The 13,667-nt window shown below is 42.9% G+C and overlaps 1 protein-coding gene across 3 annotated transcripts in view; it reads right to left on the bottom strand.

Moving 5' to 3' along the window:
* Positions 1-13,667, bottom strand: part of PCCA (propionyl-CoA carboxylase subunit alpha) — a 510,516-nt gene that overhangs the window by 83,370 nt on the left and 413,479 nt on the right. The gene's annotated exons all lie outside the window — the stretch shown is intronic.

The following is a 13,667-nucleotide window of genomic DNA, read 5'->3' as shown; positions in this document are numbered from 1 at the left end:
TTAACATGAAATGTCCAGAATAGGCAAATCCATACAGACAAGAAGTAGACTGGTGTATTTTGGCCATTCTTTGCAGAAGACTCTCAGTCACCCCAAAGACTTCCAGGTTGTCAATAACTCTGGCCCTAGTTAGCAGAGATTGTGGGTTTTCCCTTAGTTTGTTGCCTAAGAATACACCAAATACCACATCTTTTCATGAGTGCAAATTATTTTATACCACTTTGTCAAGGAAAGTATTGAAAGAAATTTTTGGTGACCCAAGGCACTAGAGGGGGGAAATAAGTGAAAACTAGAGCTTTATGAACTTCTTGGCATTTAAGAACAAAAGTAATGAATATATACATAAACATCCTGCTAAAAAAAAGAAACATGTTTTTAATTCTAGAGCAGGAGGCCAAGCAGCAGAGATCGCCAATGTCAAGTTCAAAGTGATTTTAAAAAGTAGTAGATTCAAGAATGCATTAGACAAGGTTTTCCAGCCCTGGCTTGTGTGACTCAGTGGATTGAGTACCAGCCTGTGAACCAAAAGGTAGCCAGTTCGATTCCCAAACACGGCACATGCCTGGGTTATGAGCCAAATTCCCAGTTGGAGGTGTGTGAGAAGCAACCGATTGATGTATCTCTCCTATTCTTTCTCCATTCCCTCCCCTCTCTCTGAAAATAAAGAAATAAAACCTTAAAAAAAAAAGGATAATGTTATCCAGAAAAGAGAATATACCCTAAGGCTTCTTTGAACTGCTCAAGAAAAAGCTAGACCTGGTGACATTCAATAGGAAATTATTCTCTGCAATGTCCCATGTGGAAAATTTTGTTAGATTGAAACTCGAGAAACAAGCCCACATGGAAGTAAGAAAAGTTTAGAGAAAAAGAAAGAAAAATTTTTTCAGGAAAAGTTTCTATGTCTTTCTGAAGTCCAGAAGTCAATACTTGTCTAGTATGCCTGACCTCTTAACTTAGCATTTTGTTTTTCTTGGATAATAGCCTGTATAGAAAAGTAAATGCAATGGGGGACATCTGTAATAGTGTCAAAAAACAAAAATAACAAAAAACTTTTGCAATAAAAAGGTAAAATAAATGCATATGCTAAGGGGTTTATAAAAGAATTATGTTTTCAGTCAAATGACTATTAATTATCAACTGGTGTGTTAATATGTCATGCAAATTCTGAAAGTGGTATGCTTCTGCCAAACTTTTAAAAATATCAGGTATAAAGTGGAGATTAAATTCCCATTTTATTAAAAGATAAGGAAGGAAGGAAGGAAGGAAGGAAAGAAGGAAGACACTGAAAGGTTGATTCTTTGAAGGTTGTCTGGGGAAGGAGGGTTGGGAGGAAATGAGGAATAATTGCTAATTAGTATGAGGTTTCTTTTTGGGGTGTGAAAAGGTTCCAAAATTTATTGTGGTGATGATTGCACAACTCTGTGAAGAAAGAAAAACACCAATTTGTATACTTTGGGTGAACTGTACGTATGTGAATTATATATCAATAAAGTTGTTATAAAAAAATGAGTTAGCACTTGTTTAAAATAACAGAGAGAACAATACAATTCTTCCATATTCAGAGAAGGGAGAAGTGAAAAAAATAAATAACCTCTATGTTATACATTTATTTATTAATAAAAAAGGTTTAAAGTGAAGACAATATTATTTATGTGTATTTTAATTATTTGAATTTTAGTTTACTAGAAATGAATGACTAGTACATTGAAAGTAAAATATACTTCTTTTAGGTAATTCGCACCTATAAAATGATTTACTTATTCCTAATCTGTTCTTCAAAACTCTTTCTCATCAGAGAGAGCCCAGTGGCTTCAAAGACTATGCAAATAAATAAAGCAGTTCTAATTAAGTAGCTCTGATTTTTTTTTTTAAGTTTCCAGATGTAGCCCTGTAGAAAGTATTAGTGGCCTTCACTCAACAGCAAACCTGTTTTTACTTCTTTTAAAGAAGTGGAGGTTTACTAACTCTAGTCTTTATGATCACTTAAGTCAGAGAACCCAGAGTGAACCTCTAACACTCAGGCTAAGTCCCTGATTCCTTGACTGAGGGAGGTTAGATCAATAAGAAGGAAAGCAGCTTAATGCACAATGATTCTTAAATGTTTGCCTCTACCTGAAAATATTGCCAAGTGCTTTGACACAACAGTAATCTAACTAGCATACTCAAGGTGTTGTATTATCATGCAGAAAACAAAAAATCAGTATCTTTATCCATTAATTTCACTTGTAAGAATTTATCCTAAGGAAAAAAGTCATGAGTAGACAGAAAAATAAAGCTAAAAAAATGTTATTATAGTGTAATTTATAGAATCTAAAAATTTCAAGTATTGTAAATGATGAACAAAAGAAACTGGTTAAATAATTTATAGTATATTTATGCAGCCATTTAAAAGCTTAGAAACATGAAAAATGTTTATATTTCTAACTGCAAAAAAAGAAAAACAGTATATTCAGACTAAATCTTGTGTAAAAATTCTATAGGTTTACATAAAATTCTAGCACAAATAATGCACATAAAACAGTTAACTGTTATTTCTGGTTAGAAGGTATCAGTTGACCTTTCTTTTTACCTTATCTGTTATTTCTATTCTTCCATATAAATATGTAGAAGTTAATAATGGGACAAGGGAAATAATGCAGGATGGAATAAAATAATTCTTTACCTTAGTGTCCTAAGGGATTAAGAATTGAGTCTTGAATCCTAGGTTCTAATACCAGCACTTTTACTTCAGTCATCCATCCATTCATCCATCAATCTATCAATCCATCCATGTATTGAGTACTACTAGCTGAACTATGATCCACGCTCCAGAAGGTTAATGAAAAGTATAGGATTCTAAAATAAATTATAATTCAATATGATAAATCCATAGTAAAAATGTATGAAGGATAAGAGGCCAGACTAGCTAAATGCCAGAAAGGTTAAGACTTACTTACAGATAGACATTAGAGCTGGTTATTAAAAAGTGAGCAGGAATTCTCCAAAATAGAAGGAGAAGAAAAAATTTTGGTCTGATGAACAGTATAAAAATTTCAGATTAAGAAATAACATGGCAAGTTTAAGGAATAGTGAATAGTTCAATATGGCCAGAAAGAGGCAAAAAAAGAAAACGGAGAGGAATTACTGAGCCAGGTCACATCTTGCACAGAGAGGGTTCATAGTTTACAAAGTTCTTATACTTAAGAACTAGAGAGTAACATGTGGATGTTTCAGAAGATCAATGGTCTGAGGTAAGGTTGAAGATATGTAGGAACAGGGAGGGGCTCCGCTGGGAGGCCTAGGAAGATGCTACTACAGTCCCGTAGGTCGGAGTACTCAAGAGCAAATGGCACACAACAGAAGTAAGCCTGATTCACTCATAAAAACTTAGAATTTGAAGGTAAACAGATCTGAAAAATCTACATTTTGTTTTAATTATAAGGAAACTAAAGGTACAAAAATGAAAAAAGTAACTTGCCTACACTGCAATGGGATGGAATATCTCTACAATGTCTTATTCTAGATCATTAGTTAGATGTTGAGTTGTTTAAGGACAAAGACCACTTCTTATACTTCCTCCATAATCTCAACAGTACCGCAGAAAATGAAACATAACATGAGTCGCCCCCAAGAGTTCTGATGTTTGTTCATGCTATGAAAAATAACAGGAACGTATGTATCTCTCAATCTTCAATTGTCTAGCAGTTTTCACTGGGTAGTATTAGAGGTGGAGCTGTCAAGAAACTTAGAAAAGGGGTGGTATAAAATGATTTAGACTGTGGATAAGCAATTGTGAGGGCAATAGAGTCTGTCAGGTTCCCTCACCCTGGATGCCCACGTGTGGGCGGCTTGAAGATAATAATTAGATTCACACATGCAGTGCACTTACAGTTACATAAGCATTGATGTCATATTTTGGCTAGTAGCCAGCTTTGTCTATGTATTATATATAAGGGGCAGGAACCCCCATGGGAGTGCAGTGACAAGCGGCGAGGCTTGCGTGGCAAGCGGCGAGGCTTGCGTGGCAAGCGGCGGGAGCATGGTTGGTGGCCGGCTGGTGGTCCAGCACACGCCCGCAGCAGGGTGCACACATGGTTGCTGTAATAATATCTGCAATAAAGGGATTTCAGAGATTCCTGTTTTACCTCGCATATTCTTCCAATTGCCAGACAAAAAGAAACTGCCTTGGAGATTCGACAATTGGTGTAGTCGGTAGGATCCCGAACAATCCGGTAAGAAATTCACGCCCACAGGAGGCAAAGAGGGGTGGCCCGCCACCAGTATCTGGCGCTTGGTGGCAGGTCTCCTCATGGCTTAGGCTCCCCCACAGGACTGGCCTGAGGTCAGCAGCGCTCCCAAAATGGTAGAGAAAGCCCTGCGGGAGGTGGGTGAAAGCCTAGCGAAGTTAAGCCCGAAGTTAAGCCCGAGGGCGGCGGTGGCTTCGGTTGGCTGGATTTTCCTTGCAGCCCTGTAAGCCAGAGCTAGGACCTGGACGGCAGCCCCAGAGACAGCAGCGGAGGCAGCAGACTCAGGGGATGACTTGTTTCAGAGCTTCTGAAGATGACATCAGTCGAGTGACAGTCTAGCGCACCCCCTCCCCGATAATAATGATCATATCAGAGGAGGAAGGGGACGAGGAGGAGCCGGCTTCCCTGAGCGCGTCCTGTTGTAGTGTGGAAAATGAAATCCCAGCAACTTGTGGCACTGGAGTGGGGGGGGGGGGGGGCTGTCCCAGCAGGCCCCGCCCAGACGGTGGAGCATACCACTCAGGCCAAACTAGTCGATCTCAGAAAGCAATTCTGCCAAAAGGCTGGGGAACCGCTGGCTGTGTGGCTCCTCTGTTTGTAGGATGAAGGTATGAAACACCATAATGTGCACTGATAATTAGATGGAGAAACTGGCATCTATCGCAATGCACTCCTCCCTGTGCCAGTGGCTGCAAAATTGCCGCCACCACGGGCTGGGGCAGGGATCACATTCTCCTTTAGACTGGGTGATGGCTGCGGTCCAGACAGTGTGGGCCGATGCAGGAGACATGCCAGACACTATAAGTAGCTGGCAGTCCTACACGGACCTGCTGCAGGTCTTACAGGAGTTGGGCATGCGCCAGGCCATGTTTAATATGAACACCCGCAGTCCAGATGATATGTTTATCACAGGGATGAGGGCCACTATACTGCAGAATGCCCCAGCAGTTTCCTTCAGGTCGTTTATAGCAATTCTTTCTCCATATGTCGGGCGCTGCATTAATGATGTCACCACAATGGTAGCAAGCCTGGGAGAGGTGGAGAACAGGCATGCCCAAAAGGGAGTGCAAGCTGTGTTGCAGGCTTCCTCCCTTCAGGTGAAAGGCAAGCCCATCCAGGTGACATGCATGCAGATGTGGGCAGATCTCCTAGGATCCAGAGTTAACAGCTGCAAAATTGACAGGAAGCCCAATGCTAATCTACTGGAACTGCGGAAGCAATTGTGGGGCAACCAGCATTTCCAGCACCTTCAGAAAAACAAAAAGGGGAAGCAGCCTGGGGCTGCCTCCTGGGAGGTTTGCACCATTCATCTGGAGGACCATTTAGCAATGCCCAGGAGGAGAGCTATATCCATTGGAAATTTGAATAGGGGGAAGGCTGAGGGCCTTGTCTAGGGTGGGGGGACAGATGGGGACCTGAGGCCATATGTGGAGGTGGTGATCAACTGGTCCCCTGCAAATGCCCAGATGGTTCTAACCCTAGTAGATATGGGAGTGGAATGCACCCTCCTGTATGGGAACCCTCAGAAGTTCCCAGGGCCTGAGGCCCATATAAATGGTTATGGGGAGCGCAGCATGAATGCGAAGGCTGTGCAATTTTCACTAGGCATTGGGCGCCTGCCTCCACTTGAGTATACTGTTTGTGTCTCCCATCCCTGAGTACATTCTGGACACAGATGTACTCCAGGGGAAGTGGATCAGGACCACTAGAGGGGAGTTCCGCATACGTATGTGGGTAGAAAAAATAGTAGTAATGGGGCACGCTGAGCACCCCCCACAGTGGAGCTACCAGCCCCTGGGTGGGTGACAGTGACCAAGTAGTACTGGTTGCCCACTGGGCATGAGGAAATCACAGCCACTACAGGGGAGTTGGACAAGGGTGGGAATCATCAGGGTGGCCCACAGCCCCTATAATTCTCCTGTATGACCGGGGCGCAAGCCAGATGGCACAAGGAGAATGACTGGATTATCGGAAGCTGAATAAGGTTATTCCCCCAATACATGCAGCAGTTCACTCAGTGGCAGATCTGATGGACTGGTTAATTAATGAGTTGGGGACTTATCATTTTGTAGCTGTACTTGGCAAATGCTTTCTTCTCCATTGATATTGCTCCAGAAAGCCAAGATCAGTTTGCCTTTACCTGGGAAGGCTGGCAATGGGCTTTTATGGTGCTTCCACAAGGGTATTTGCATAGCCCAACTTTTTGCCATGAGCCTGTAGCAGAGGACCTGGCCAAATGGTCAGGGCCTGCTGAAGTGTGTCTCTTCCTTATATTGATGACATTCTGTTAACCAGTGATTCTCTTGAGAACTAGAGAAAGTGGTACCACAAGTGCTGTCACATCTGCAGACATGTGGCTGGCCGGTCAACAAGGCCAAGCTACAAGGGCCTGTATTATCTGTCAAATTCTTGGGGGTTGTCTGGTTAGGTAAGACTAAAATTATCGCTGATGCAGTGATAAATAAAATTCAGGAGTACCCTGCCCCCACCACAGTGAAGTGACTCCAAGCATATCTAGGTTTGCTTGGGTACTGGAGAGTATTTGTACAGCATCTAGCTCAGGCAATTAGATCCCTCTATACACTAGTAAGGAAAGGGGTAAAGTGGGACTGGACTCCAACTGCAGAACAAGCATTCCAGGGTGCAAAACACTTTATTAAGTGTGCTTAAGCTTTGCATACTGTAGATCCTAATATGCTCTGTGAACTGGATGTGCGTGTAACACAGGAGGGCTTTGGATGGGGCCTCTGGCAGTGTTCTGAATGGCTGTGGCAACCCTTAGGGTTTTGGTCCCGATTGTGGAAAGGAGCTGAAATCCAGCACTCCTTAACCGAGAAGCAACTGGCAGCAGTGTATGCTGCCCTGACAGCCACTGAGGCTATAACTGGAATTGCCCCGGTAATGGTGAAGACCATCTACCCTATTGCAGGATGGGTTTGAGATTGGATGGATAAGCCACGAAGTAGGACAGCTCAGACTCCCACACTTGCTAAGTTGGGGGCTTATCTGCAACAGAGGAGTACTCTCTCCACTAGCCCTTTGTGGGCTGAGTTATGGGAGGTATTAGGCCCTGTTACCTATGTAGCTGAAAGGATTACTGCTCCTGTCACAGTGGAAGAAATGGAACCCAGTCCTTTCCATGAAGGAAAGGCACCTGTCCCTGCAAATGCTTGGTACACAAACAGTTCTAGCAGAGGCCAACCCACCATGTGGACTGCTGTGGCAATCCAGTCAAAGATGGACACTATCTGGTTTGATACTGGAGTTGGCCAGAGTAGCCAATGGGCAGAACTGAGAGCCGTGTGGCTCGTGATTGCTAATGAGGAACCACCTTTGACTGCTTGTACAGATAGTTGGGCAATGTACCGAGGCCTGACTGCAGATCTCCACATGGCACACGCTAATAAATGGATGGTTATGCACAGACCTTATGGGGACAGGCCTTGTGGCAAGACCTATGGGAACTAGGTCACCAGAAACATGTCACTGTGTACCATGTAACTAACTGAGCATGCACTCCTAGCTTCCCCTGGAAATGATGAGGCTGACACTCTAGCCAAAGTGCAGTGGTTAGAAACAGTGCCTAGCGGCCCATCAGGGAGGGATGTTGCCCAATGGTTGCATCGATGGCTTTTGCATGCTGGACAAAAGACTATGTGGTCAACTGTGAAATCATGGGGACTGCCTGTCACCTTAGCAGAGGTGCAGGAAGCTTGTGGGACTGTGTTGTCATCCCCGGAGGCCTGCAGGTACTTCTGGACAGGTGGTACAAGGACGAGTACCACTGACTCAGTAGCAGATTGGTGTGATTGGACCCTTGCCCAGCTTGGAAAGGTTTAAGTAAACAGTCACGTGCATGGACATGGCCACCAGACTGCTGGTTGCATACCCAGCATGCCACCCAGACCAGAAAGCAGTACTTGCTACACTTGAACGCTTGTGTACTGCTATGGGCAGCCCTTGATTATTGAAAGTGATCAGGAAACGCATTTCACTGGGACCCAAGTGCAACAGTGGGCCTGTGACATGCAGATAGACTGGAGATTTCATGTGCCCTATCACCCCCAGGCTGGGGGGGATGATTGAACAGTATAATGGCTTGCTGAAGCAAGGCTTATGGGTCACAGCTGCCACTCCCACTTCGAAGGACTGGACCAAATGCCTGTGGACTGTTCTCTGGACTCTGAACAAGAAGAGCCAGAGGGGAGGGCCAGCTCCGGTGGAAGTGCTGCTCCATTGGACTGCTGATCCTACCCAGCTACAGATGCAGACCAAGGACACCCTTCTGAAGCCAGGCGTAGGAAGACAAGGGGACATCTTGTTGCCTGCACCGGAGGCCCCGGAGTAAGGCCAGATGGCTACGTGGACCTGGCCTTGGGAAATAAAGGCTCCCCACTTGTATTGGCTGGCACTTATTGCTCCTTGGGGACAGGGGATAAAGACTTGCAGATAGTGCTGTGGGTAATTGGGCATAGGTCTCCATTGTTATGAGTAACTTTTCAAGGGCCAGCTGGCCATGAAACACTCCTTCGTGGTTCCTTTGTAATTTCTCTGTGGCCTATTATGAGTTCCCCCCACCTACTTCAAGTAGATGCAGAGCCCCCGGTTGAAGCGTGGAAGCTGTGGTACACATGCCCTGGGAGGCCCCCTCTGCTGACTACTGTGTTGTCAACAGATTGGAAACTTGCATGCATACTACCTAAAGGGAGGGACTTGCCAATGTTGGTTCTAGTAACTGCTTTGTCTTTTCATGCCTAGGGTAGAAACTAACACCCTAGTGGAATGGGTGCATACTTATCCTGCAACAGCCAGTCAGCCTGTTGGATCTGCACTGAGATTCCTCTCAGCACACCTACTGGTCTTCCCTGGTGCATATGTCCTGCTTCCACGGTGAACTGGACTAGGTTGCAGGACCAATGGAACTGTATGCACTTCTTGTGAAATGTGACTTAGGCAGACATTTATGCTAGGGCTAAGCAATGTTATAACCAGTCCCGACTGACAGCTAGATATACTGTGTCGGATGGGTTGGGATGGATTATGGCTGAGACTGTGAAATTGGCTGGATTGGCTCCCCTCTGTATTGAAAATCCCACGGGGAGATCCCATGTAGGCTGGACTCCTATAGGTTTGTGTCCAAACCTCACCACTGAGCATTGTTGGAAGCCAAGGGGTAATGTGTGGGCTGCAGTGCCTACTGGAGCCCTTTGGGTGTGTGGTTCACATGGGTGACCTTACTTGCCTAGAGACTGGACCAGTCACTATACGTGGGCCTGGCCTTACCCGCCTGCTTGAGTCCAGAAGACTCTTGTAACTCAGCCAACCAATTGAGAAGCATTTAAGGCATGGCACTAGGTGAAATGCACCTCCTGGTGGTATTACCCATTGGCCTTTTTTCTCCTCAAGCTGCATCCATAGTAATGGAAGCTGAGGTAACGGCACTGGCATTGCATACTGCTCAAGAACTGAATGCAGTGCACGATGCCTTGAACCTCTTGAATGAGGAAGTGTACCAACTACGAAAAATAGCTCTGCAGAATCGCATGGCCCTAGACATGCTTACTGCCTCCCGGGGTGGGGGGTGCTAAATGTTGTATGTATGTCCCTGATGCTCACCACAATGTTAGCCAAGCATTGCAGGCTCTGGTCTCAGAAGTGCATGCCATTGAACACCTGACTGGTGATCCATTGCAGGAATGGTGGGCATCCTTGACCTCCGAATAGAGGTTGGCACTTGCTATATAATAGGGGGCATTGCTTGTTTCTTATGTACTTGTTGTTGTAGCCTTTAATGCTATTGTGGTTTATGGGTACAGGACTCGGCCCTCCTCACCAAGGGAACTTTGCAGAAGATCAATTTCATGTAGATTATAAGGTGAGGAAGCCCAAAGGGTGGAGTGTGAGGACAATAGAGTCTTTCAGGCTCCCTCACCCTGGATGCCCAGGTGTGGGCTGCTTAGAGATAATAATTAGATTTGCATGCGCAGCACACTGGAAGTTAAATAAGCACTGATGTCATATTTTGGCTAGTAGCCAGCTTTGTCTGTGCATAATATATAAGGGGCAGGAACCCCCACTGGAGTGCGGCGGTGAGGCTTGTGTAGCCAAGTGGCAAGAGCATGGTTGGTGGCTGGCTGCTGATCCAGTGCATGCCTGTGGAGGGGTGCACACGTAGATGCTGTAATAATATCTGCAATAAAGGGATGTCAGAGATTCCCACTTTACCTCACATATTCTTCCAATTGCCGGACAAAAAAACCTGCCTTGGAGATCTGACAGCAGTCTAATAGCATGCTGTCTTCTACACTGCTGTGATTCTGAGAGCAGTGAGGAAAACATTCAGACCATCCCTATTACTTCCAGATCAGAAGAGCTTTTTTACAGACAGAAAAGAAGAGCCACAGGATCCAGTTCAGCACAATTAATTTCCTCTGTTGTACAGCAACAGAATCATCATAACAGTTCTTCAGAATTAGAAATTTTCTGATTGTAGCTATTGGATTCTGAGAAGATGGCAGTAGTGGCAATTCCTGAATCTTCTCCAGAAACACTATAAAGCCCTAGTAGCAACTTCTCTAGTACCCCAACTGGTGTCTACAAATATCATTTCCCACTCAGAAAATGGCTGATTCCAGGTCTGGCGCAGAAATGAGACTGCTACAAATTGCCATATCAGAAATTTAAGGGAGCTATCAAAGACTGGGGTCATGTCAAAGGGACTCAGACGCCAACTTGAAGAAACTACCTCTGGCCAACCAGGGACATTTGATCAACCATAAGAATAACTGCTATGGATTAAAGCATATCAAGTATGTTTAAACCCATGAGTTCTAAGTGAATACCCAAAACAAAAACAAAACAACATCCTTATTTTGTCACTTTTGGGGAATAAGATGGAACCAACTCTATTTTAAAAACTGGTAAGTAAAAGGAAAGAGTTGAGCATTGACCTTGTCTTTTCTATGAAAACTGGACTCCTGGGTAACCCAAGATGTAGTTAAGAATTTCTCTTTAAAAATTACTCCAAATAATATATGAAAATATGGCAAATTAAAACATCATTATTTTTTAAACTAATAAATTTAATGACATAAGCTTGAACATCAACAGAGTGATGATCACAATCATGTGCCCTTTATGGAGGCATATCACACCACAGCCTCTGTCCTGCCCAAGATAATGGCATCTGAATCTGATTACACCTTGAAACCCAAATATCAATTTACAGAAAACAGAGAAGAAATAACAGATTAAAGTATGCCTTTGGGATGCACCAACTAAATCCTAACAATGGAAAATTCTACAGGACAATTGATCTAATTTCTTCAACAAATAAAATGCAAAGAGTTAAAAAAATTTCCACAGACATTTTCCTCAATCTTCTATCCCATTTCTTCTCCTTTAAAGCAAAACTCTTTGAAAAGTTGTCTACCTACATGGTCTCCACTTTGTCACTTTCCATTCTCCTTTGAGCACATTCCCATCTGGTTTTTGTTCCCACTAATCACTTGTAGTCATTTCTGTCAGGGTAACATAAAATTTCCACCTTTTCCTGTCTATCGGCCAGTTTTGTCCTCATTCATCAACACTAGATACAGTTGATGATTCCTTTCCCAAACACTTCTTTCCCTGGCTTCAAGCATATCTCATGCTCCTGGTTTTTCTCCTATCTCCTTAGCAGCTTTCCTAGCCTCCTATGCTGGTTTCGCCTCTTCATTCAATTTCTAACTGCTGAAGTACCCCAGGACATAGTCCTCAGCTCTCTTCTCTTTTCCATCTACATTCTTCCTCTGTAATCTCATCCAAATCCGTGCTTCTCCTCAATCCCCAGATATTCGCTTAAAAAAAAAACAACTTCACTGAAGTATAATGGATGTACAAAAACACCCACATCCCTTTTAAAGTATAGAATTCAATGACTTCTGACATTTGTAAAAAAATACTACCACAACAAGATACCAGAACATATCCATCACATTCAAAAAGTTCTTCCTGCCCTTTCACAGTTCAACCTTAGTCCCTGCCTCTAAGCAACCACTAATGTGCTATCTAATAAATCAGTTCGTTTTCCCTAAATGGTACTCAGTTGTTCCAGTACCATTTGTTTAAGAGTTTCCCACTGAATTCTTTAGCACACTTGCCAAAATATCAACTGACCATCTATATCTGGATCTATTTCTAGACTGTTCTGTTCTACTGATCTACATGTCTATCTCCCAATGCCACACCATCTTTTTAAATTTATTTATTTATTCTTAGAGGGGAAGGGAGGGAGAAAAAAAGAGAGAGAACATCAATGTGTAAGAGAATCATCGATTGGTTGCCTCTTGCACACCCCAACCGGGGACCCAGTCCCACAAGCCAGGCATGTGCCCTGACTGGTACTCAAACCAGCAACCTTTTGGTTTGCAGAACAATGCCCAACCAACTGAGCCACACCAGTCAGGGGCCCAATACGACACTGTTGTTTCATAGTCTTGAAATCAGATTGTATAAATCCTCCAACTTCATAATTTTTTAGTAAAATTTCTTTGGCTTTTATAATTTTTCAAATAACAGAATTTTTTGGTAGTAAAAAAATTTACCATTTTAATTATTTTTAAGAATAAAATTCAGTAGTGGTGAGTATATTTACATTCCTGTGAAACAAATCTCCAAAAGTTTTCCCTCTTACAAATCTAAAACACTATACCTATTAAACATCTCCCCTTCACCCCCACCCCCCAGTCCTTGGTAACTACTATTATACTTTTGGTTTCTATGAATTTGGCTACTTTAGATACTTTATATAAATTGATTCATACAGTATTTTTCTTTTTGTGTCTCACTTATTTCCCTTAGGTTTATCTATGTTGTAGCAGTTGACAGAATCTTCCCTTTTTAAGTATGGATAGCATTCCATTTTATGTATATACCACAGTTTGTTTATCCATTTATCCATAGACAGACATTGTGGTTACTTCCACCTCTTGACTATTATGAATAAATGCTGTAATGAACATGGGTGTGCAAATATGTCTTAGAGACCCTGCTTTCTGCTCTTTTAAATATATAACTAGAAATGGCATTACTGGGTCATATGGCTGTACTATTTTTTTTTGAGGAACTCTCATACTGTTTTCAATATCAGTTGTACCATTTTACAATTCTACCAACAGTGCACAAAGGTACCAACAGCACACAAAAGTTTCAATTTCTCTATGTTCTTACCAATACTTGTTATTTTCTGTTTATTCAGTAGTAGCCATCTTAATGGATGTGAGGTGATATCTCATTGCAGTTTTGATTTGCACTTCTCAGATGGTTAGCATGTTAAGCATCTTTTTATATGCTTGCTGCCCATTTGTACATGATCATTAGAGAAATGCCTATTCAAGTCGTTTGGTCATTTTTAAATTAAGTTAGTTTTTTGTTAAGTTGTAGAAATTCCTTATATATTCT

The sequence above is a fragment of the Furipterus horrens genome, unplaced genomic scaffold (genome assembly GCF_987537825.1).
Source record: "Furipterus horrens unplaced genomic scaffold, mFurHor1.1.pri manual_scaffold_12, whole genome shotgun sequence".
Classification (NCBI taxonomy): Eukaryota; Metazoa; Chordata; class Mammalia; order Chiroptera; family Furipteridae; genus Furipterus; species Furipterus horrens.
The sequence above is the reverse complement of the archived record's forward strand: the minus strand, read 5'-3'. Positions and strand labels throughout refer to the sequence as shown.